Source organism: Aotus nancymaae, unplaced genomic scaffold (genome assembly GCF_030222135.1).
Source record: "Aotus nancymaae isolate 86718 unplaced genomic scaffold, 86718_ANA_hifiasm-v0.15.2.pri h1tg000067l, whole genome shotgun sequence".
In the NCBI taxonomy this organism is placed as follows: Eukaryota; Metazoa; Chordata; class Mammalia; order Primates; family Aotidae; genus Aotus; species Aotus nancymaae.
The window spans coordinates 17,805,674-17,832,587 of NW_026988482.1; the positions used below are offsets into that span (position 1 = coordinate 17,805,674).

Consider the following 26,914-nt stretch of genomic DNA (forward strand, 5'->3'; position numbering starts at 1 on the left):
GCTCTGGGAAAGCAGTTAACTGTATGGGTACCACACTCTGTTTTAACACTAATGGAGCAAAGAAGGCACCATTGGTCGTCAAATCCTAGAATGACCCAGTATCAGGGCTTTTATGTAAAAACTCCACATAACCTCAGAAACTATAAACACTCTCAACCCTGCCTCCCTCCTCCCACTGGAAACAGAAGCTCCCCTATATAACTGTATAGAGACAGTAGATAAAGTATTCTCAAGTAGAAGGGACCTGACAGATCGGCCCCTCCAAAATCCAGATGTCAGGTACTTTACAGCTGGTAGCAGCTTTGCAACAGAAGAAGTCAGACGGGCAGGATATGCAGTTGTAACTCTAAATTCAGTGGTAGACGCCCAAAGCCTGCCAACAGGAACCCCAGCCCCCGGAGCAGAGCTAATAGCTTTAACGCAGGCATTGCTGTTAGCAAAAGGTAAAAGAGTCAACGTATATACTAATTCAAAGTATGCCTTTGCTATGCTACATGTACATGGGAGCATATACAAGAAAAAAGGACTCCTACCTGCCCAAGGAACAAGTGTAGGGTATCCAGAAAAAATCCTACAACTTTTAGATGCAGTACGGGATCCTAAGAAAAATAGCTGTTATATATTGCCAAGGCCATCAAAAAGGTGGGACCCTAGAGGCAAGAGGAAACAGGAAAGCAAATGCAGAAGCTAGGCGTGCAGCAATGAATACTCCACTTTCCAGCACGGTAGGTAGGAAGGCAGCTACTGCCATGCCTCTCCTCCCAGAACCTTTGCCTAAAGAGAAGCCAAATTACTCCCCAAATGAGAGGACCTGGTTTGCTCAGGAAAATGGAGCTTATACAAAAAAAAGGCTGGTGGAGGTTCTCAAACAGAAAATTAGTTTTTCCTGAAGTAATAGCCCTCAGGTTTGTAAAACAGTTCCACCAAGAAACTCACACGGGAAAACAGCACTAGAAACACTACTGGGGTGCCACTTCTATGTGCCACTGCTCACTGTCATCTCCCGAGCCGTCTGTAAACAATGCTTAACCTGTGCTCAGAACAACCAACGGCAAGGGCCATTTCGGCCCCTGGGAATTCAAAAAGTAGGAGTAACCCCACGTGAAAACTTGCTTGTGGATTTTACTGAAACGCGCCAAGCAGGAGGCTATCGGTTTATGCTGGCGTTTGTCTGCACCTACTCCGGGTGGGTAGAATTTTTCCCCACCTGCACTGAAAAAGCCACGGAGGCAACTCAAGCATTATTAACAGATAGTATTCCTAGGTTTGGGCTGCCTCTGACTCTCAGGTCTGACAACGAACCGGCATTTGTAGCTGAGACTGTTCAAAATCTCTCTCAACTGTTGGAAATCACGTACTGCCTACCGTCCCCAGAGTTCGGGGAAGGTAAAGCAAAGAAACTGGACACTGAAACAATTCCTAAAGAAATTCTGTCAGGAAACCCACTTACGGTGGGATCAAATCTTGCCCATGGTCCTTCTCCGAGTCAGACGCACCCAACCAAACAGACCTAATATTCACCTTACGAAGTTTTGTTTGGGAAACCACCCCCCACAACCCGGGTAAAAGACAATCTTTTTTTAAACAAATAGGAAAAATAAACATTAAGGAGATAAATGCAGGCCCTAGGTAAAGCCATGAAACAAAGCTGGGTACAAAAAAGAATACCTATAAGTTTAACAATTCTAATCCATTCATTTAAACCCAGAGACTCTGTCTAGGTTAAAAAGTGGAACCCAACCACATTGGGCCCTTTTATTGTAACCTTATCCACCCCCACTGCTGTTAAAGTTGCTAAAGTTGTTCTCTGGATTCATCACAGCCAGTTAAGGCCAACAGCCCCAGACAAGTGAACCAGTCAGCCGGATCCGGAACATCCCACCAGGCTAACCTTGAGACATGTGATCGACAAGGACCACAACCAGCTCAGTCCGGTTCCAGATGCAGACGACCCTGAGAAATCGTCGAGCCCTGCTCTAGTCACACAACCAGAAGCTGACTAGTCAACGCACGGCCGAAGCTCGAGCAATCTCCACCGGATAAGCAAATGTAAACTAAAATCTCAAGCAAAATCTTAAACCTTGTCATTTTAATAATATTAAGTATCCTGTTACTATGTTGACATTGCTGCAAAGCTTTGCTCCCAGGAGAAAGCATTCCTTGTCCAGTCTTAGTGTAAAAATGTTACCTTTCATTTCGCTCATGTCAGCCCTTATGGCAAATCTACTGAGCGAGGAAGTCCTATGTGGGTGTCCTATGTGCACCCACACTACATAGACAGGGAATACACAAGTTAAAACTTTACTATAGCAAACACATTATGAGTGTAAAGGAGCTTCCCTAGGAACTTGCATGTGTAATCAAACTACCTATTCAAATTGTAATCCAGGTAATAATCAGTCTTATGTGTGCTACAACCCCAAACTTTTACCTGGGGTATGGTTTGAGCTCTGTGAAAGAACAGGAAAAGAAACCCTTTGCAATCTAACTCGGGTAACCCCTTCTCATTAGGGAAGTGTGTCCTTAAACTTAGATGCCTAACAGGTAGTAAAAACACTTCTTCAAAATAAAAAAAATAGTTGTAGCCCCAACTTGTTATAACACCCCTATTAGGAAAGTCCTAATCAGGTGTGCACATGACATAACTGCAAATCCTATAACCTTCAAAAAAAGCAGGCGGTGCTTACTCAAATCCCGCTTTGGATTAGTGATGCTATAAGCTGATACAACTATAATAAATGTACAAATAGGAAACTGAAAAAAACACAGACTGGCCCCCAGAAAAAAATAATTATTATGGCCCAGCCACTTGGGCACAAAAACAGGGCATGGGGATATCACACTCCCATCTACATAATTAACCGCATCATTAGGCTGCAGGCAGTTCAAAAAATCATAACCAATGAATCATCCAAAGCTTTAAGTTTGCCACCTTACAAATTTACAGGCCACATAGATGAGAAATGCCATTTACCAGAAAAAAACTAACATTACATTACCTTTTAGCCCAAAAAGGAGGAGTATGTGAAAAGTTTAACTTATCAAACTGCTGTCTAAAAATCAGTCATAATGGACAAGCAGTCATGGAAATTACTGCCAGCATGCAAAAACTAGCTCAAGTTCCAGTACAAACCTGGAAAGGGTGGTCACCAGACTCCCTCTTCAGAGAATGGTTTTTATGGTTGGGGGCGTTTAAAACCCAAATAGGGGGAGTAGTAATTATATTAGGAGGGCGTTTGATACTACCTTGTCTCCTGCCTCTCTTAATTGGGAGTATTCGGTCAACTATAGAAGCAAGTAATGGCCAAGCAAACCACCAGTCAATTAATGGCATTAGCTAAGTATCAACCTGTGCCCCAAGAGGATGGAGAACCGTCTCAGAATGACATGTATGGTAGTGGAGCTTTTCATGGGCTTGCGTAAAGTGTAATCATCTACTGGAACTTAATCACTGGCAAATGTCTGGATGAAGTAAGCTTAAACTAAGCAAGTAATATGTTAATAGCCCCAAAAAGCTGCATTAATACCATCTTTTCCAAGCAGGCAGCTTAGCAGAAGAAACAACTTAAGGTAAATAACAGCACTGTTCCTGGAACCACAACACTCTGCAGATCAGCCCCCGGGGCTGTGTTTACTCAAATTCCAACTTTCTCCAGCTGCTGCCTGGCTGGCCCTGGGTAGATGACTGGTTAGCTAAAGACAGGTAAGATTCTTCAAAGGAAAGACAACCTAAGACAGGGACAGGCACAAAGGAGCCATCAGGCCTAAAAGTTCATTTTGTGCCTCTCATGGCAGGAGAGAAACTCTCAATCTCGTGCTAAAAATTCACAACTCAGTGCTGTACGCTTACCATAGCTAACACACCAGCCTGCTGTCCACCAAAAATACAAAGGCGCTCCCAAAAGGGTTGTCTCAAAAAGCTCTGCGACACACCTAAGCCATCGCCCTGACATCCAGCTACAAAAACCAAACAGGCATAAAACTGATAAATAAGCTCATAGAAATACCAAGTGACCTAAACCAAAATTAACTTCCAAATACTAGTAAATGCTGAAAGCAATGGGGTTGTTTCCTATCAAAGAGTTAATAAAAAGCAACAAAGGGGGGAAATGAAGAGGGAAATTAAATAATAACAACGGTAGTCTACAATTCCTGCATAACACAGTTTACTGTGTTGTGTTCAATATAAAATCTAACCCCAGCTCTGCTTAAAATTAACTCCTTAAAACCTATCTTAGCTCTTCTGCCCACATTCTCAGCAAAGTTCCCAGACATCTCAACACTCCTGTTTTTCTTGCTGACCAGCTGCAAGGTCACAGGGCAAGATAACCCCCAAAGAATGTGCAATGCGTTTCTCAAAATGCTATTTTTCAAATGTAACATACATCACAAGACATGTTACAAATTAACTGTTCTTTGTTGTGGCTTCTGCAAACCTGTGTTACATCATTCTGGATGTATAAAAAGTATCCCATTTTCTTTCTCCTTTGCTCAATCTTGGGATGCTAATCTGCTGAGCCAGTGGCCACCTTAATAAACTCCTCCTGTTTCGCCCACTGGTCTCTCTGGTCTCCTGAATATTCTGAAACACCCCAGGTGTGAGTACTGAATCTCCCTCTAAATGCCAGTTTGGAACCCCAGAAAGAAGGTCTCTGTGGGCCCCGCTTGAGCTCCCCAAGAGCCCCTCTGAATCTGTCCTCCTGCTAAGCCGCTGTGCACCCCCTGGAAGTGCCACCACCAATACCGTCGCCTGAAGTGGAAAAGTCTGGCTTCCTCTTACTAGGTGTTGGCCAACCAAGGAGCAGAGTCTGATTTGAGGTTGCCATGGAAACCCATTGGGCAGCTGCGAGCTGTAGGCTCTTGGGCCATTTGGATTATACTCCAAGTCTGATTCCCAGTCCAGTGCTCCCACACCCAGCAGCTCCCATTCATCTGTCCACGTGCCAAAGAAGGGCCCAGGGCAGTGTGTGGGGCTCGGGGAGGGAGAATGAGGATCAGGTACATAACTGGGATTGATAACTCATATTTATGCTCAATGTTAGGAGCTGGCTTCAATGAAAGCGCATTAGAAAACATATCCTAGCTTTCAAAGAAATATAGATCCAAATGTTAAAATCTGTATGCACTGGCATACGAAATAACCATACTTTATTATTTATTAATAATTTTTGGAAAAAAAAAGATATATGGAGGGCCAATGACACCAGTTATTTAATTTATGCTCATACTTTTCTTTTTGTGACAGAGTCTCACTCTGTCACCAGGCTGGAGTACAATGGCATGATCTCGGCTCACTGCAACTTCCGACTGCCTGGTTCAAGCAATTCTCCTGCCTCAGCCTACCGAGTAGCTAGGATTACAGGCTCGAGCCACCCACCACGCCCAGCTAATTTTTGTATTTTTAGTGGAGACGGGGTTTCACCATGTTGCCCAGGATGGTCTCAATCTCCTGACCTCATGATCCGCCCACCTCGGTCTTTCAAAGTGCTGGGATTACAGGCGTGAGCCACCGCACCTGGACTATGCCCATATTTCTTTAATTCACTGTGAGGTGTGAACTTTCTCAATGCACTGCCATGTATCAACAACTTTCAGAGTCAATCATGGGTAGCTGTATGGGCCTCACCTAGCAGTAGAGGAAAGCAAAATCCAAGACACAGCTTTTAGGAAGGTCTAGAAAGTGCCTAGTCTGGCCGGGCAAAGTAGTGGCTCACGCCTGTAATCCCAGCACTTTGGGAGGTCGAGGCTGGTGGATAGCTTGAGCTCCGAAGATTGAGACCAGCCTGAGCAACATGGTGAAACCTTGTCTCTACAAAAAAAAATGTAAAAATTAACTGGCTGTGGTGGCGCACACCTGTAATCCCAGCACTTTGGGAGGCCAAGGTGAGCGGATCACGAAGTCAAGAGATCGAGACCATCCTGGCCAACATGGTGAAACCCTGTCTCAAAAAAAAAAAAAAAAAAAAAACCACATTTACAAACAAACTTTTTTTTTAATTGGCCGAACATAGTGTCAGGTGCCTGTAATCCAGCTACCAAGAAGGCTGAGGTGAGAGGATTGCTTAAGTCCAGGAGTTCAAAGCTGCAATGAGCTCTGATAGTACCACTGTACTCCTGGGCAACAGAACAGAACCCTACATCTCTAAAAAATGAAAATTTTAAATTTTTAAAATAATAAAAAAAGGCCAGGCATAGTGACTCACACCTGGAATCCTATTGCTTTGGGAGGCCAAGGTAGGTAGACTGCTTGAGTTTAAGACTAGCCTGGGCAATGTGGCAAAACCCTGTCTCTACCAAAAAAAAAAAAAAAAAAAAAAAAAAAAATACAAAAATTAGCCAGGTGTGGTAGTGGGCACCTATAGTCCCAGCTACTGTGGAGAACTGAGTTGGGAGGATTGCTTCAGCACAGGAGATCGAGGCTGCAGTGAGCCATGACTGCACCATTACACTCCAGCCTGGGTGACAGAGGGAGACCTTGTCTCCAATAAGATAAAATAAGAAAAAAAAAAAAAAGAAAAGAAAGGGAAAGGAAGGAAAGAACAGAAAGAAAAAGAGAAAAGAAAGGAAGGAAAAGAAGGAAAGAAAGAGAGAGGGGGAGGGAAGGAAGGAGAATAAAAATTTCAGAGAAATGAATACCTCTTCCAGAGTTATCTTCTATAAGGGCATTTTAGTGACTAATTTGGCTAAATAAGAATAGACAACAAACATCACATTAGTATATTTGAGAAAATAAAATGCTAATTCCAGCACACCGAATGCCAATAGTCTGAGAGAGCTAGGACTCACAACTGGGCAACCACTGAAAGGGATTAACATTTTAACACAATACTTCTTACTCCTCTCCCCAAGTCCAGTGCAATGGCACACACAGCAGAAGGAGAGATAATATGCACCCTCAATCTGCCAGAGACTTGACAACAAAGAAAGCCAAGGGCATATGACACTGACAGAAATACACTTCGCAGGAAGGGTGGGATGAAAGGTTCTGCCTGACAGTGCACCATGGCTGACCCCTTCTCCTAGACAGAAATGATGAAGGCATAGGCTAACAGATTCATACCTTCATACCTGTTGGAAATTATTTCTCCAGATAGATAGCTGCTGCCTAAGTGATATCCTGATGAGTCACCACAGCCACAAAGTCAGTACTGCTGCAGAGCATCCTACTGTTTGACAGCTTGATATAGGCACTGGGAAAAGGCTAGAGCGACCTTGGTTATCATCTTGAGCAACCCCACTGAGGCACAAATACTCACACTATTTGACAAATAAAGCTAGCAGAAAGTTCCTTTACTTCCATCCCCTAGGCCAATAAGTACCAGCCAATAATAAATAAAGGACATTTCACATCAAGAGTCATGATAGCAGAGTTACAAAAAACTCAACCCAAAGTACTTCAGAGAAACCTTCTCAGAGGCGCGTGCGCGCGCACGCACGCACGCACACACACACACACACACACACACACACACTTGGACTCTACTAAGAGTTGTGCTTCCGAGAGGCGCAAGCGCACAGACACACACACACACACTCAGGCTCTACTAAGAGTTGCCAAGCAGATCCTGGTGACTCAGAATCTGTACCAACTTTGCCTGTAAGTAAATCTGGGGGAAAGAATAGACAGAGACTTTTTAAAAAAAAATTTAGACAGGGATCTCACTATGTTGCCCATGTTATCTTAAAACTCCTGGGCTCAAGTGCTCTTCCTGCCTCGGCCTCCAAAAGTGGTAGGATTACAAGCTTGAGTCACTGTGCCTGGCCTACAAGGACATTTTATGTTCCACAAATTCTTACTTTACTCACCTTGAGGACTCAGGACTTCTTCCCTCACATTCTTATGTCTCTCATAAGATGGTTCACTTTGTCACAAGGACCATAATCCACATCCATTTCCTTAAAGAATTCGTTTTAATAAACTTCAGATATAAAAATAAATTTTCTTAGAATTATAATTGAAGGCCAGGCACAGTGGCTCACGCCTGTCATCCCAGCACTTTGGGAGGCCAAGGTAGGCAGATAACCTAAGATCTGGAGTTCAAGACCAGCCTGGCCAACATGGTGAAACCCTGTCTCTGCTAAAAATACAAAAATTGACAGGGTGTGGTGGCTCACGCCTGTAATCCTAGCACTTTGGGAGGTCGGGGTGGATGGATCAGGAGTTCGACACCAGCCTGGTCAACCACAGTGAAACCCTGTCTCTACTAAAAATACAAAAATTAGCTGGGTGTGGTGGCGGGCACCTGTACTCCCAGCTACTTGGGAGGCTGAGGCAGGAGAATCACTTGAACCTGGGAGGTGGAGGTTGCAGTGAGCTGAGACTGTGCCACCGCACTCCAGCCTGGGCAACAGAGCAAGACACCAAAAAAAAAAAAAAAAAAAAAAAAATTAGCCGGGCTCGATGGCGCACACCTGGAGTCCCAGCTACTTGGGAGGCTGAGACAGAAGGATCGCTGGAACCCAGGAGGCAGAGGTTGCAGTGAGCCAAGATTGCACTACTGCACTCCAGCCTGGCTAGACTCTCTCTCTCTCTCACACACACACACACTCTCTCTCTCTCTCTCTCTCTCTCTCTCTCTCTCTCTCTCTCTCTCTCTCACACACACACACACACACACACACACACACACACACAATGTAGAATTGGAAATTATTTGACATGCGGAGAACGGTAAGAGACAGAAAAAACATCGAATTTCAAATTATTTCAAATGCTACCAAGTGCTAGGTACTACAGTTAAATGTTCTGCATACATTATAAACCAAGAGTCACAACTCAAATGTATGCCACTCCTCAAGTTCCTCTGACCACCCCTTTAAAATTGCCCCCATCTTCATTCTCCCAATATCCTGCTTCATTTTCTTTACAGCACTCAGCTATCAGCTGTTACACTGTTTTTGTCTATTTGCTTATGGTCTGTTTTCTCCCATTACAATAAAGTTATTCCGTATGTCTTGTTCACTGCAGCAACCTCAACATTCAGAAAGGTGACTGGTACACAGCAGGTACTCAGGAATGAATGATTCCATTTATCCTACATAAGGGCTCCAAAAGATATGGGTAAGAGGGAATTGAGGATGTGGGAGGTTAAAAAATGTGCCAGTGGTAACCCACCTAGGAAGTAACATCTGACTCCAAAACCTGTACTCCTCTTTGTTATGCTGTACTACCTAAGTGCAAAAATTTCCCTGAAGATCTGATTCTCAAAACTTTTTCCATCAAAATGATTTTCACACACCCTGAATTGTGGTAAAGTTTATTAAAAAGAATACTGATGTGGGCCGGGCGCGGTGGCTCAAGCCTGTAATTCCAGCACTTTGGGAGGCCAAGGCGGGCAGATCACCAGGTCAAGAGATCGAGACCATCCTGGCCAATGGTCAAACCCCGTCTCTACTAAAGATATAAAAATTAGCTGGGTGTGGTGGCATGCACCTGTAGTCCCAGCTACTCGGGAGGCTGAGGCAGGAGAATCACTTGAACCCAAGAGGCGGAGGATACAGTGAGCTGAGATCACACCCCTGCACTCCAGCCTAGGTGACAGAGTGAGGCTCCATCTCAAAAAACGAAAAAAAAAAAAAAAAAAAAAAGAAAATGTACTAGTAATAGAAGTTTCAACTGGAGCATCAATACCTTTGAATGCATACATTTAAAGGTCAGATTTCTTTGCTATGTACCAAGTAAAACCAAAAAAGTCACATTTGTATAACATTTCATTAATTGTAAACACAATGCAAAAAATGTTTAAATACGAGTTAAAATACAGTGTATTACATTAGCTACAAAAAAATTAACTCCCTACAAATTTAAAATACAATCCATTTACAACTAAATGCTACCAATGCTACCACCATCTTCACACTTCTTGGTACCCAATAACCCCTAAAATTGAGAGGTGGTTTAGCAAACTGCATCAACACGCCACAGGCAAAGCATAGCTCTGAATTCTAGACATAAATAGTGCACTCAATGCAACTTTTATAAACATTTACGGACATTTCACTAGCTTTCCTTACTAGCCGAGTACGTATTCCTTTGCTAAGAAAACAGAAATAAGGCTGGGCGCGGTGGCTCACGCCTGTAATCCCAGCACTTTGGGAGGCCGAGGCGGGCGGATCACGAGGTCAAGAGATAGAGACCATCCTGGCCAACATGGTGAAACCTTGTCTCTACTAAAAATACAAAAATTAGCTGGGCGTGGTGGCGTGCGCCTGTGGTCCCAGCTACTCGGGAGGCTGAGGCAGAAGAATCGCTTCAACCCAGGAGGAGGAGGCTGCCGTGAGCTGAGACTGCGCCACTGCACTCCACCATGGCGACAGAGCAAGACTCTGTCCCAAAAAAAGAAAAAGAAAAGAAACAAAAATAAATATTTGGGGATTTCTTAATATTTAAAAAAATGAAATTAGCTGGGCATGGTGGCACACACCTGTACTACCAGCTACTCGGGAGGCTGAGGCAGGAGAATTGCTTGAATCCAGGAGACAGAGGTCGCAGTGAGTCAAGACTGTGCCACTGCACTCCAGCCTGGAAGACAGAGCGAGACTCTGTCTCAAAAAATGAATAAATAAATTTCAAAATGTTGGGAAGCCAAGGCGGGTGGATCACGCGGTCAGGAGTTGAAGGAAAGCCTGGCCAAGATGGTGAAACCCAGTCTCTACTAAAATTACAAAAATTAGCCAGGTGTGGCGGCGGGCACCTCTAATTCTAGGTACTTGGGAGGCTGAGGCAGAGAACTGCTTGAACCCAGGAGGCGGAGGGTGCAGTGAGCCAAGATCACACCACTGCATCCCAGCCTGGGCGACAGAGCAAGACCCCATCTCAAAAGAAAAAAAAAAAAAGGTTATATGACAAGACATTTGGCATGCTGGGTATTCAGTCTCACAATCATTTTTGAAATTATTTTCCAAATTGAGTTTCTATTTTTAAAAAAATCAGAAACTACTTCTCAGCAGAGAAATTATCTTCCTTTACAGTAGGCCAAAATGTTACATATTTAGAATTAAAACACTGGCAATTTCAATATGCAAATTTCAGAGCTTACCGAAAAGGTCCAGTTCTGTTAGCAGGTCGAGAATCCCCCCACATCTCTTTTTATCAAGAGGCTGCCAACAAGTAGATCCTTCTTCTACCAAATTCTGGTAATAGCAGTACCTGTATAAAATAAACCACAAAAATTAGTACTTTAGAACATGAATTAAAAGTTAAACTAGTTTCCCACTTCTTAGTTTATCAAGGACCACCACATCAGCAGCAATAATTCTGGAGCTCACTTTTAAACATTTACATATTATATTTATAATAAGAAAAATACATTTTTAATTAAAATGTGTACTCTGGGGTGGGGCGCGATGGCTCACATCTGTAACCTCAACACTTTGGGAGGCCAAGGCAGGAACATCACTTGAGCCAAGGAGTTTGAGACCAGCCTGGGCAACATGGCGAAACCTCATCTCTACTAAAAATACAAAAATTAGCCAGACATGGTGCCAGGTGCCTGTAATCCCAGCTCAGGAGGCTGAGGCAGGAGAATTGCTTGAACCCGGGCGGCAGAGGCTGCAGTGTGCCAAAATCATGCCACTGCACACCAGCCTGGGCAACAGAGCAAGAATCCATCTCAAAAAAAGAAAAAATACAAAACTTAGCCAGGCATGGTGACATATGCCTGTAGTCCCAACTTCTTTATTGGAAGGCTAAGGTGGATCGCTTGAGCTCGGGAGGTTGAGGCTGTAGTAAGCCAAGACTGCACCACTGCATTCCAGCTCAGGAAAGAGTGAGAATGTCTTAAAACAAAGAAAGAAAAAAAGTGGCCAGGCGTGGTGGCTCACGCCTGTAATCCCAGCACTTTGGGAGGCCGAGGCGGGTGGATCACGAGGTCAAGAGATCGAGACCATACTGGTCAACATGGTGAAACCTCATCTCTAGTAAAATACAAAAAAATTAGCTGGGCGTGATGGTGAGCGCCTGTAGTCCCAGCTACTTGGGAGGCTGAGGCAGGAGAATTGCTTGAACCCAGGAGGCGGAGGTTGCGGTGAGCCGAGATCGTGCCATTGCACTCCAGCCTGGGTAAAAAGAGCGAAACTCAAGTCTCAAAAAAAAAGAAAAAGTGTACTCTGGGTACCATAAACTTTTTAATGTGCTATGAATGCTTCACATTTACTAAATAAAATAAGTATTTACTGATTTTTCTAGTGCTCACTAGCCCTTTCGTTTTGGAAACAGCATTGTAGTATCAACCCCACTGTCTCGGACCTATTCTAACACCATCCGGCACGACCAATCAGAATAATCTATTACTCTCACTACAGTCATTGCTTTGAAGACAGACATGGAACTCAAGTCAAGATGAAAAGTTATCTCCTGGACCTTTGTTATAGCTACTGAAAAAGTGGCAAATCTTCATGACCTTGGATTTGGCAATGATTTCTTAAATATGACCCCTAAAGCACAAGGAACTTTAAAATAAAAATTAAAGTGAACTTCTTCAAAATTTAAAACTTGTGTATCAAACGACACTATCAAGAGAGTAAAAAGACAGCCCATAGTCATCAAAATGGCAGACCAGAAGTTTCAAGGTCTCATTCCTTCATAGAAACATCAGAAAACAAGCAATAACTGTGTGAAACAACTTTGTCAGAGTTTTAGAAAACAGCCAAGGTGTACAAGCCAATATCCAATCAAGAAAAAGCCATCTTAAAAACACTAGCAAAGTTCTGTAGTGTTTTTACTCACCCTTGCCCCACTCCTTCTCCAGCATGGCAGTGGTTTTGGTCTTAAAGCAGTATAAGCCCAATTCCCAGCTCCCTCCCTCAAAGAGCAAAACAGACCTTACTTGTAAATTATCATAGGTATCTGTTCTACCCTGTCTAGGGTATTTGAAGGACAGGCATAAGGTGTTGGTTTCTATTTCAACCTAACACAAAACTTAGGTAGAAAAAGCAGCAGGTATTGCTAATGAAAGCTGTGAAGCAGACTACAGACTAACAGACACTAACAGACATATGGGGCAAGAGATTACAGATAGATGCCCAAGAACCAGGCGCGGTGGCTCACACCTGTAATCCCAGCACTTTGGGAGGCCTAGGCAGGTGGATCATGTGAGGTTAGGAGTTCGAGACCAGCCTTAACAAAACGGTGAAATCCTGTCTCTTTAAAAAAAAAAAAGCCCGGGCGCCATGACTCACGCCTGTAATCCCAGCACTTTGGGAGGCCGAGGCAATTGGATCACGAGGTCAAGAGATCGAGACCATCCTGGTCAACATGGTGAAACCCCGTCTCCACTAAAAATACAAAAAAAAAGTTAGCTGGGCATGGTGGCGCGTGCCTGTAATCCCAGCTACTCAGGAGGCTGAGGCAGGAGAATTGCCTGAACCCAGGAGGCGGAGGTTGCGGTGAGCCAAGATCGCGCCATTGCACTCCAGCCTGAGTAACAAGAGCGAAACTCCGTCTCAAAAAAAAAAAAAAAGGCAGAGAAGTTGAGGTGAAACTCTGGCAAATTAGGACATTCCAAAGCAACACGTATGTTGAGAAATTTAGAAAGCCATAAATGCCAAGGCAAAATGTATGATCATACAAGACCTAGGCTGGGCACAGTGGCTCACGCCTGTAATCCTTGCACTTTGGTAGGCCAAGGTGGGTGGATCACTTGAGGTCACGAGCTCAAAACCAGCCTAGTCATACTAAAAATACAAAAAATTAGCTGGGCATGGTGGCAGGCACCTATAGGCCCAGCTAACTTAGGAGGCTGAGGCAGGAGAACCACTAGAACCCAGGAGGTGAAGGTTGGGGTGAGCCGAGATCATGCCACTGCACTGCAGACTGGACAACAGAGCGAGACTTCATCTCAAAAAAAAAAACAAAAAAACGACCTAAACATAAACTGACAACCGAGAATTCTGTATCTGAGAAAACCGTCCTTTAAAAATTAAGGAAAAAAATAAAGACATTCTCAGATAAACAAAAGCTGATAGAGGCTCTTATACCGCTATACATTACCAACTACAGTCCCAGCTACTTGGAAGCCTGAGGCAGGAGCATCACTTGAACCTAGGAGGCGGAGGCTGCAATGAGCTGAGATCGAGCCACTGTACTCTAGCCTGGCAACAAAGACTCCTTCTCCCCCACCTCCCCCCTCCAAAAATAAGGAAAGAAAGAAAAGAAAGAAATCAATCAATCAATCAATCAATCTCTGGTAAAGGCAAACACAGGAGCAATTAGCATTATTGTAAAAATTAGCATTATTGTAATTTTGCTTTGTAACTCTGCTTTTCATTTTCAATGTGATCTAAAAACAAATGTATAAAAAATTATTAATCTAGGCTAACGAGATAACGATTTACAAAGACGTAATCTATGACATAACAGAAAAGGGACGAGAAAGGAGCTGCACCGGAGCAGAGATCTGTATACTATGGAACTTAAGTTATTATAAATTCAAATTAGATTATAACTGTGAGATGTTAACTCCCATGGTAACTGCAAAGAAAACATCTTTAGAATACACACATTAGAAAATGAGGTTGCCTCCTTATGCACTAAGAAGAAAAAAAAAAAAAAGAAAATGAGAAGTGGCTAGGCACAGTGGCTCAGGCTTGTAGTCCTAACACTTTGGGAGGCCGAGGTGGGAGGATCACTTAAGCTGAGGAGCTTGAAACCACCATGGGCCACATAGTGAGACCCTATCTCTACTACAGGCCAGTGGCTAAAATCTGTAATCCTAGCACTTTGGAAAGCCAGGTGCTTGAGGCCAGGAGTTTGAGACCAGCCTAGGCAACATAGCAAGACGCCATCTCCATGAAAAATTAAAAAAATTAAAAAGCCAGGTGGCGCATGCCTGTAGTTCCAGGTACTTGGGAACAACAAAGCAGGAGTATTGCTTGAGCCCAGGAGACCGAGGCTGCAGTGAGCTATGATCTCACCACTGTACTCCAACCTGGGCAACATACACAAGCACAGCAAGACCCTGTCTCTTAAAAAAAAAAAAAAAATTGGGCCAGCACAGTAGCTCATGCCTGTAATCCCAACACTTTAGGAGGCCAAGGCAGGCAGATTACCTGAGGCTAGGAGTTTAAGACCAGCCTGACCAACATGGAGAAACCCGATCTCTACTAAGAACACAAAATTAGCCAGGTGTGGTAGGCCATGTCTGTAATCCCAGCTACTTGGGAGGCTGAGGCAAGAGAATTGCTTGAACTCGGGAGGTGAAGGTTGCAGTGAGCTGAGATTCTACCATTGCAGTCCAGCCTGAGTGACAGAATGAGACTCCAACTCAAAAAAAAAAAAGAACACCAACATGATCCGACTATATGCTATCTTCAGGAAATTCACTTTAGATCCAAAGACACAAATAGGTTTGAAAGTAAAAGGATGCAAAAAGATATTTCATGCAGATAATAATCAAAAGAGTTGGGGTGATTCTATTAATATCACACAAGCCGGGCGCGGTGGCTCAAGCCTATAATCCCAGCACTTTGGGAGGCCGAGGCGGGTGGATCATGAGGTCAAGAGATCGAGACCATCCTGGTCAACATGGTGAAACCCTGTCTCTACTAAAATTACAAAAAATTAGCTGGGCGTGGTGGCGCATGCCTGTAATCTCAGCTACTCAGGAGGCTGAGGCAGGAGAATTGCCTGAACCCAGGAGGCGGAGGTTGCAGTGAGCCGAGATCGCGCCATTGCACCCCAGGCTGGGTAACAAGAGCGAAACTGTGTCTCAAAAAAAAAAAAAACAAAAAAAAAAATCACACAAAACACACTTTAAATACAAAAAGGTTACAACAAAGAAATATATATATATATGCTTGTGGTTTTTTTGTTTTTATTTTGTAGACAGAGGATCTCACTATGTTGACCAGACTGGTCTCATACTCCTGGGCTCAAGTGATCCTCCCACTTCAGCCTCTCAAAGCGCTGGCTCATTATAGACATGAGCCACTGTGTGCCTGGTCTATATATTAATTTAAAAGCCTAATACAGCAAGACAATATAACAATTATGCACCTAATAACAGGACCTTAAAATGTAGAAAGCAAAAATTAAAAGATTTGAAGGAAGACATAGTTCTGCAATAACAGCTGAAAACCTCAAACCCCACTTTCAACAAGGAGACTGATCAGACAGAACATAGGGAGGGAACTTGAATAACACAATAAACCAACTAGACCTAACAGACATACACAGAATGCTCCATCCAACCATGGCAGAATTACATTCTTCTCAAATGCACATGAAACATTCTTGGCCAGGCACAGTGGCTCATACCTGTAATCCCAACACTTTTGAGAGGCTGAGGTGGAAGGACTGCTTGAGGCCAGGAGTCCAAGACCCACCTGGGCAATATAGCCAGACACCATCTCCTCAAATAAAAGCAAAAATATGGTGGCATGCCCTTGTAATCCCAGCTACCTGGGAGGCTGAGGCAGGAGAATAGCTTTAACCAGGAGGTGGAGGCTGCAGTGAGTCAAGATTGTGCCACTGTACCCCAGCCTGGGCGACAGAGCGAGACTCCATCTCAAAAAAATAAAAATTAAATTAAAATTGGCTGGACATGATTGTGTGTGCCTGTATTCCCAGCTACTCAGGAGGCTGAAGTGGGAGGATTATTTGAGCCCAGGAGGTCAAGTCTGCAATGAGCTATGATCATGCTACTGCACGCCAGCGTGGGTGACAGAGTGAGACCCTGTCTCCCAAAAAAAAAAAAAAAGTATGCTCTCCAACCAAAACAGTCAGAAATCAGTAACATAAGAAAAGCTGGGGCCGGGCGCGGTGGCTCACGCCTGTAATCCCAGCACTTTAGGAGGCCGAGGTGGGTGGATCATGAGGTCAAGAGATCGAGGCCATCCTGGTCAACATGGTGAAACCCCGTGTCTACTAAAAATACAAAAAATTAGCTGGGCATGGTGGCGCGTGCCTGTAACCCCAGATACTCAGGAGGCTGAGGCAGGAGAATTGCCTGAACCCAGGAGGCGGAGGTTGCGGTGAGCCGAGATCGCGCCATTGCACTCCAGCCTGGGTAACAAGAGCAAAACTCCGTCTCAAAAAAAAGAAAAAAAAAAGACAAGCTGGAAATTTAATCAATAAATTTTAAATGTGCATAATCTCTGACTTTCCAGTTCCATTTCCAGGAACTCATTCTCTAGACATTTATAGTGTAAGGTGACAAGTTTACAAAGGTACACAATAGAGCATGGATTATAATAGCAAAAGATCATAGGCTGGGCACGGTAGCTCACACCTGTAATCCCAGCACTTTGGGAGGCCAAGGTGGGTGAATTACCTGAGGTCAGGCGTTCAAGACAAACCTGGACAACTTGGTGAAATCCCGTCTCTACTAAAAATACAAAAAAAAAAAAAAAAAAATCAGCCAGGTTTGGTGGCTCAGGCCTGTAACCCAGCTACTCAGGAGGCTGACACAGGACAATCACTTGAACCTGGGAGGCAGAGGTTGCAGTGAGCCGAGATCATGGCACTGTACTCCAGCTTAGGCAACAAGAGCAAAACTTGGTCTCAAAAAAGAACACTATGTAACTCAGGCCTGGCGCAGCAGCTCAAGCATATAATCCCAGCACTTTCAGAGGCCAAGGCAAGCAGATCGCTTGAGCCTTGAAATCCAAGACCAGCCTGGGCAACACACATGGTGAGACCCTGTCTCTACAAAAATTAGCTGGGTGTGGCAGCAGGTATCTATAGCCCCAAATACTCTGGAGGATGAGATAGGAGGATCCCGAGGCCTGATCCCAGGAGGCAGAGGTTGCTTAAGCCAATCACATCACTGCACTCCAGCCTAAGTAAGAGCAAGACTCAGTCTCAAAAAAAAAAAAAACTATGTAACTCTAAAAAAAAAATCAAGTAGCTATGGTAATTGATACAGAATAAGCTATTATGTATTAAGCTTTTAAAACGTGTGCAAAATATTATTTGTAACCTGGTAATATCTGTGCAAAATAGAAAAATATATATATATACAACAAAGTTAGTGGACTGACACTTCCCAATTCCAAAACCCACCACAAAGCTACAGTAATCAAGACAGTGTGGGCCGGGCATGGTGGCTCACCCTGTAATACCAGCACTTTGGGAGGCCAAGGCGGGCAGATCATGAGGTCAGGAGTTCGAGACCAGCCTGAACAACACGGTAAAACCCCGTCTCTACTAAAATACAAAAATTAGCAGGGCATGGTGGCGCACGCCTGTAATCCCAGCTACTCAGGAGGCTGAGGCAGGAGAATGGATTGAACCGAGGAGGCGGAAGTTGCAGTGCGCCAAGATCATGCCCCTGGCACTCAAGCCTGGGCAACAGAGTGAAACTCCATCTCTAAAAAAAAAAAAAAAAAGAAAGACAGTGTAGGCCAGGCACAGCGGATCACATCTGTAATCCGAACACTTTGGGAGGCCGAGGCAGATGGATCACGAGGTCAGGAGATGGAGACCATTCTGGCCAACATGGTGAAAACCCATCTCTACTGAAAAAAAAAAAAAAAAATACAAAAAAATTAGCTGGGCGCACACCTGTAGTCCCAGCTACTGGGGAGGCTGAGGCAGGAGAATTGCTTGAACCCGGGAGGCGGAGATTACAGTGAGCCAAGATCGTGCTCCTGTCACTACAGTACGAGACTCCGTCTCAAAAAAAAAAAAAAAAACAAAAAAACAAGACAGGGTGGCACTGACATAAGATTGACATACAGACCAAGGAAACAATTAAGAGCCTATAAACAGGACAGGCACAGTGGCTCACATCTGTAATCCCAACACTTTGGGAGGCTGAGGCAGGAGGATCATTTGAGCTCAGAAGTTGACACCATACTGGGCAAAATAGTGAGAACTTGTCTCTACAAAAAAAAAAAAATTTTTCTGAGACCGTATCTCACTCTGTCACCCAAGCTGGAGTGCGGTGGTGCATTCTCAGCTCACAGCTCACTATAACCACCACCTCCCGGGCTCAAGCAATCCTCTCACCTCAGCCTCCTGAGTAGCTGGGACCACAAGCATGCACTACCATGCCCCACTAAGTTTTCTGTGTATTTCTGGTATACGCGGTCTTTTGTCATGTTGCCCAGGCTGGTCTCAAACTCCTGATTCAGGTAATCAGCCTGCCTCAGCCTCTCAGAGTACTGGGATTGCAAGTGTGAGCACCCCACCCAGCCTACAAAAAAATTTTTTTAATTAGCCATGTCCAGCTGGGCATGGTGGCTCATGCCTGTAACCCCAGTAACCCCAGTACTTTGGGAGGCTGAGGCGGCTGGATAATATGAGGTCAGGAGTTCAAGACCAGGTGGACCAACATGGTGAAACCCCATCTCTACTAAAAATACAAAAGTAAACCAAGCTAATTATAAAGACGCAGTGGCGCATGCCTGTAATCCCAGCTACTCAGGAGACTGTGGCAGGAGGATCACTTGAACCCAGAAGGCAGAGGTTGCAGTGAGCTAAGATTGTGTCACTGCACTCCAGCCTGGGTGACAGAATGAGACTGTCTCAAAAAAAAAAAAAATTAGCAGTAAGGTGTGATGGTACACCTCTATGGTCCCAGTTACTCAGAAGGCTAAAGTGGGAGGACGACTTAAGCATGGGAGTTTCAGCCTGCAGTGAGCCATGACTGCACCACTCCACTCCAGCCTGGGCAACAGAGGAGACCCTGTTATTAAAAAAAAAAAAAAGAAAGAAAGAAAGAAAGAAAGAGAGAGGGTTGGGCGCAGTGGCTCATGCCTGTAATCCCAACACTTTGGGAGGCCAAGGAGAGCGGATCGCAAGGTCAGGAGTTCTAGACCAGACTGGCCAATATGGTGAAACCTTGTCTCTACTAAACATACGAAAATTAGCCAGGTGTAGTGGTGAGCACCTGCAGTCTCAGCTACTCAGGAGGCTGAAACAGGAGAACTGCTTGGACCCGGGAAGCATAGGTTGCAGTGAGCTGAGATCGAGCCACTGCACTCCAGCCTGGGCAATACAGAGACACTCAGTCTCAGTCTCAAATTAATTAATTAATTAATTTTAAATAAATAAATTAGCCAGGCATGGTGGTACAAACCTATAGTCCCAACTACTCAAGAGACTGAGGTGGGAGGTTCACTTAAGCCTAGGAATCTGGGGTCTAGCCTGAGCAACATGGCAAGACCCTGTTTCAAAAAAGAAATCCGAATTGAGTAAATATTTATAATATATATCACTATAATTAGTCATAATGTTCACTATGATAAGGAAAACACAAACATAAGATACTAGTACACACTCACTAGAATGGCTAAAATTAAAAACATACCAAATCAAATATACAGAAGGATTTCCAGCAATGAGAACACCTGCCTGTAATCCCAGAACTTTGGAAGGGCTGAGACAGACAGATTGCCTGAGATCAAGAGTTCAAGGCCAGCCTGTGAAACATGGTAAAACCATGTCTCTACAAAAAAATACAAAAATTGGGCCAGGCGCCGTGGCTCATGCCTATAATCCCAGCACTTTGGGAGGCCGAGGTGGGAGAATCACATGAGGTCAAGAGTTTGAGACCAGCCTGGCCAACATGGCAAAACTCTGTCTCTACTAAAAAAAAAAAATTAGGCTGGGTGCAGTGGCTTGAGCCTTTAATCCCAACACTTTGGGAGGCCGAGACAGGCAGATCATGAGGTCAAGTTCGAAATCATACTGACCAACATGATGAAACCCCATCTCTCTTAAAAATACAAAAATTAGGCCAGGTGCAGTGGCTCACTCCTGTAATCCCAGCACTTTGGGAGGCTGAGGCGGGCAGATCACAAGATCAGAAGTTCAAGACCAGCCTGACCAACATGGTGAAACCCCATATCTACTAAAAATACAAAAATTAGCCTGGCGTCGTGGTGTGTGCCTGTAATCCCAGCTACTCAGGAGGCTGAGGCAGGAGAATCACTTGAACCAGGGAGTCAGAGATTGCAGTGAGCCAAGATCTCACCACTGAACTCCAGCCTGGGGACAGAGCAAGACTCTGTCTCAAAGAGAAAAAAAAATACAAAAATTAGCCAGGTGTGGTGGCACATGCCTGTAATCTCAGCTACTTGGAAGGTTAAGGCAGGAGAATCACTTGAACCTCAGAGGCAGAGGTTGTGGTGAACAGAGATTATGCCATTGCACTCCAGCCTGGGGGACACAATGAGACTCTGTCGCAAAAAAAAAAAAAATTATCCAGGCATGGTAGCTCATGTCTATAGTCCCAGATACTCAGGAGAGACTGAAGTGGGAGGATCACTTGAGCCCAGGAGGTCAAAGCTGCAGTGAGTTACAATCGTGCCACTGCACTCCAGCCTAGGTCATAAAGCGAGACCCTGTCTTTTTTTTTTTTTTTTTTTTTTTAAAAAAAAAGACCTCTTCTCATACATTGCTGACGAGAATACAAAACAGTACATCCATTTTGGAAACTGGTCTAATAAGTACTAACCTATGATCAGCAACTCCACTTCTTCATTTTCTGTTTTCTTTATATTTTCTGTGTCCAATCATACATTAAGCAACGCCACTTCTTGGGATTTATCCAAAATTAATAAAAACAAAAGACTTGTATAAAAAAATTCACAACACCTTTATTTATAATACTTTTTTTTTTGAGACGGAGTCTCGCTCTGTCACCCAGGTGGCAGTGCAGTGGCATGATTTTGCGTTACTGCAACCTCCCTCTCCCAGGTTCAAGCGATTCTCCTGCCTCAGACTCCCAAGTAGCTGGGACTACAGGTGCTTGCCACCACACCCGGCTAATTTTTGAATTTTTAGTAGAGATGGGGTTTCACCATATTGGCCAAGCTGGTCTCGAACTCCTGACCTTGTCATCCGCCTGCCTCAGCCTCCCAATAATACTTTTTAAAAATGAAAACATAAACTGTCATGAGATTAAAGTCAAAAAAAAAAAAAAAGAAGAGGCCGGACACGGTGGCTCACGCCTGTAATCCTAGCACTTTGGGAGGCCGAGGTGGGTGGATCACCTGAGGTCAGGAGTTCAAGACCAGCCTGGCCACCATGGTGAAACCCCATCTTAAAAAAAAAAAAAGAAAGAAAGAAAGAAGCAACCCAAATATACTTAAACAGGAGATGAGATAAAACATTGGTGTCCTGAACGGTTTTCCTCTCTGGGACAATTTACTTCAGTTAGGTTTCAAATGAAGAAGTGCTTTCTTTCATAAAGTGAGAGGGGGTGAACAGGGGAAAGCAGAAAGAAAATCAACAAGACCTCAGTTTCACTCTTGTTGCCCAGGCTGGAGTGCAGTGGTGCGATCTTGGCTCTCTGTAACCTCCGCCTCCTGGTTTAAGTGATTCTCCTGCCTCCTGCCTCAGCCACCTGAGTAGCTGGAATTACAGGCAAGCACCACCACACTCGGCTACTTCTGTATTTTTAGCAGAGACGGGGTTTCACCATGTTGGTCAGGCTGGTCTCAAACTCCCGACCTCAGGTGATCCGCCTGCCTCAGCCTCCCAAAATGCTGGGATTACAGGTGTGAGCCACTGCAGCTGGCCCAACAAGACCTATTCTTTTTATTTATTTATTTATTTTAATTCAGCAGAGAGCATTAACAAAAGAGGAAAGAATGAACAACTTAAAAATGAAAATAAAAATTATTTTATAATTATGGTAAAACATTTGGGTATGTAAAGAGTCTCACTCTGTTGCCCAGGCTAGAGTGCAGTGGCACAGTCTCGGCTCACTGCAACCTCTGTATCCAGGTTCAAGCAATTCTTGTGCCTCAGCCTCCCAAATAGCTAGAATTACAGGCACGCACCACCACACCTAGCTAATTTTTGTATTTTGGTAGAGTCGGGGTTTCACCATGTTGCCTAGGCTGGTCTTGAACTCCTGAGCACAGGAAATCTGCTCACCTCAACCTCCCAAAGTGCTAAGACTATAATATAAGCATAAGCCACCATGCCCAGCCTATTTTAACCATCTTTAAGTGTACCATTTAGCTACAGCAATCACAACAGTACAGTGATGGCATAAAGATAGACATAAAGACCAGTCAACTGAATGGAGAGATGAGAAATAACTCCTCACATATATGGTCAATTTTTTTCTTTTGAGATGGATTCTCGCGTCTTGCCCTGTCACCCAGGCTGGAGTGCAATGGCGCCATCTCAGCTCACTGAAGCCTCCGCCTCCCGGGTTCAAGTGATTGTCTTGCCTCAGCCTCCCAAGTAGCTGGGATTACAGGCAGGCACCACTATGCCCAGCTAATTTTTGTACTTTTAGTACAGATAGGGTTTCACCGTGTTGGCCAGGCTGGTCTTGAACTGCAGTCAACTGATTTTCAAGAAAGGTGTTAAAAATATTCAATGGGAAAAGTACAATCTTTTTCCCAGATGGAAAATGGTACTGGGAAAACTGAATAACCACATGCAAAACAATAAAGTGGGACTCTTACCCAACATAATATATTTAAAAAACCCAAACTGGATCAAAGACCCAAACCTAAGAGCTAAAACTATAAAACTCTTAGGGGAAAAGTTTCAACTGGCAATAATTTGCAAATGAGGCACAGATTTAAAAAAAAAGATAAATTGGACTTCATCAAAACGAAAACCTCTGTGCATCAAAAGACACTATCAACAGAGTATAAAGACAACCCACAGGAAAAAAAAAGAGAATAAGAAAAAAAAAGATAACCCACACAGAGAAAAAAATATTTGTAAATCACATTATCTGACAAGGAATATCTAGAGTATATAAAGGACTCCTAAAACTCAACAACAAAGACGAAAACCTAATTTTATTTTATTTTTAGAGACTGTCACCCAGGGTGGAGTGCAGTGGTGCAATCACAGCTCACTGCACCCTCAAACACCTGGGCTTAAGAGATCCACCTACCTCAACCTCCCGGGAAGCTGGGACTACAGGTGTGCACCTCCACGCCCAGCTCAAAAACCTAATTTTAAAATGGTCAACCAAAGACATGAATAGATACTTCTTCAAGGATGATATACAAATAACCAATAAACACATGAAAAGATGCTCAACATCACTTATCATTAGGGAAATGCAAATCAAAACCACAATGAGATACCACTTCACATCCATTAGGATAGCTATTAACGAAAGAAAGAAAGAAAGAAAGAAAAGAGAAAAAGGCCCGCACCTGTACTACCAGCACTTTGGAAGGCCAAGGTGCACAGATCACTTGAGGTCAGGAGTTCAAGACCAGCCTGGCCAACAAGGTGAAACCCCATCTATGCTAAAATACAAAGATCAGCCAGGCATGGTGGCACATGCCTGTAATCCCAGCTACTTGGAAGGCTGAGGCACAAGGATCTCTTCAACCTGGGAGGCAGAGGTTGCAGTGAGCTGAGATCACGCCACTTCACTCTGCGGTAGGCAACAGAGTGAGACTCTGTCTCAAAACTAATAAAATAAAATGCCAGCCGGGCATGGTGGCTCACACCTGTAATCCCAGCACTTTGGGAGGCCGAGGCAGGCGGATCACAAGGTCAAGAGATCGATACCATCCTGGCCAACACAGTGGAACCCTGTCTCTACTAAAATACAAAAATTAGCTGGGTGTGGTGGCACGCGCCTGTGATCCCAGCTACTCGGGAGGCTGAGGCAGGAGAACTGCTTGAACCTGGGAGGCGGACGCTGCAGTGAACCGAGATCTCGCCACTGCACTCCAGCCTGGCACCTGGTGAAAGAGCGAGACTCTGTTTCTATAAAACAGAAAGAAAAAAAAAGAAAACGCCAGGCGCAGTGGCTCATGCCTGTAATTTCAGCACTTTGGGAGGCCAAAGTGGGAGGATTGCTTGAGTTCAGGAGTTGGAGACCAGCATGAGCACATGGCGAGACCCCAACTCTACAAAAAATAAAATAGCCAGGGCTGGGCATGGAGATTCACACTTGTAATCCCTTCTATTCTCATGTAGCCTTTTCTCTCTGTACATGGACTCCTGGTATCTAGTCCTTTTCTTATAAGGACACCAGTCCTACTGGATTAAGGCCTCATCCTTATGATATATTCTAATTTGTTAATTATCTCTGTAAAGATTCACACTGCAGCTTAGGGCTTCAACATATGAATTTTCAGGAGGACACAATTCAGTCTATAACGAAACCTTTGTGCATTGTTGGTAGAATGTAAAATGGTGCAACCACTGTGCCAAACAGTAGGGCAGTTCCTTAAAAAAAAGACACGTAAAACTTAGGCAACATAGCGAAATCCCACAGCTACAAAAAAATTAAAAAATAAGCTAGGCGTGGTGGTGTGCACCTGAATTCTCAGCTACTCAAGAGGCTGAGGTGAGAGGATAGCTTGAACCAAGAAGATCAGGGATAAAGAGAGCTGTCACTGCACAACTGCACTCACCTGGACAACAGAGCAAGACCCTGTCAAAAAAAAAAAAAAATTGCCAGGTGTGGTGCTTTACACCTGTAATCCCAGCACTTTGGGAGGCTGAGGCAGGTGATTACGAGGTCAGGAGATCAAGACCATCCTAGTCAACACGGTGAAACCCCGCCTCTACTAAAAATACAAAAAATTAGCCAGGTGTGGTGGAACATACTTGTAGTTCCAGCTTCTCTGGAGGCTGAGGCAGGAGAATCACTTGAACTCAGGAGGCAGAGGTTGCAGTGAGCTGAAATCATGCCACGGCACTCCAGCCTGGGCAACAGAGCAAGATTCTATCTTAAAAAAAAAAAAAAGGAATGAAAGTAAAAAGTCTTGGTATTTGTGGCTGGGCATGGTGGCTCACACTATAATCCCAGCACTTTGGGAGGCCAAGGCAGGTGGATCACCTGAGGTCAGAAGTTCAAGATCAGCCTGGCCAATAGTTAACGGTGGAACTCCTTCTCTACCAAAAATACAAAAAGCAAAAAGTAGCTGGGCATGGTAGTGCACACCTGTAATCCCAGCTACTCAGGAAGCTAAGGCAGGAGAATGCTTGAACACACAAGGCAGAGGTTGCAGTGAGCCGTGATCACGTCAGTACTTTGGGAGGCCAAGGCGGGCGGATCACGAGGTCAAGAGATCAAGACCATCCTGGCCAATATGGTGAACCTCGTCTCTACTAAAAATACAAAAATTAGTCAGGTGTGGTGGCCTGTAGTCTCAGCTACTCAGGAGTATGAGGCAGGAGAATCCCTTGAACCCGGGACGCACAGGTTGCAGTGAGCTGAGATTGTGCCACTGCACTTCAGCCTGGCCACAGAGCAAGACTTCATCTCAAAAAAAAAAAAAAAAAAAGATATTTGTAAACCGATATTCATAGCATCATTATTCACAATAGCAAAAAGGTGGAAATAACCCAAATGTCCATCAACATATGAATGGATAAACAAAACGTGATATGTACACATAATGGAATATTACTCAGCCTTAAAAAGGAATAAAATTCTGGGCCAGGCATGGTGGCTCACACCTATAATCCCAACACTTTGGAAGGCCGAAGCAGGCAGATCACCGTGTCAGGAGACCAAGACCATCCTAGCTAACACAGTAAAACCCCGTCTCTACTAAAAACACAAAAAATTAGCCGGGCTTGGTGGCACATGACTGTAATCCCAGCTACTCGGGAGGCTGAGGCAGGAGAATTGCTTGAACCCGGGAGGCGGAGGTTGCAGTGAGCTGAAATCGTGCTACTGCACTCCAGCCTGGGCGACGGAGCAAGACTCTGTCTCAAAAAGGAAAACAAAAAGAAAAAAGAAAAAAAATACAAAAAAATTAGACGGGCATGGTGGCGGGCGCCTATAATCCCAGCCGCTCCAGAGGCTGAGGCAGGAGAATCCCTTGAACTCGGGAGTCGGAGGTTACAGTGAGCCGAGATAGCATCACTGCACTCCAGCCTGGGCAAAAGAGAGACTCCATCTCAAACAAAAAAAAATAGCATAATGCACCAAAAACCTCTGAATTATACAGCTTAAATGGGTGAACTGTATGGTGTATAAATTGTAACCCAATAAAGCTGTTGGCTTTTGTTGGATTT

The 26,914-nt window shown here is 44.2% G+C and overlaps 1 protein-coding gene across 1 annotated transcript in view; it reads right to left on the reverse strand.

Annotated features, from left to right (window-relative positions):
* LOC105731885 (sterol regulatory element-binding protein cleavage-activating protein) overlaps nt 1-26,914 on the reverse strand; it is a 141,304-nt gene that overhangs the window by 112,809 nt on the left and 1,581 nt on the right. Inside the window, exon 2 of the mRNA XM_064366966.1 lies at nt 11,040-11,149. The gene's annotated coding sequence lies outside the window, so the exon portion shown is untranslated. The remainder of the gene's footprint in view (nt 1-11,039; nt 11,150-26,914) is intronic.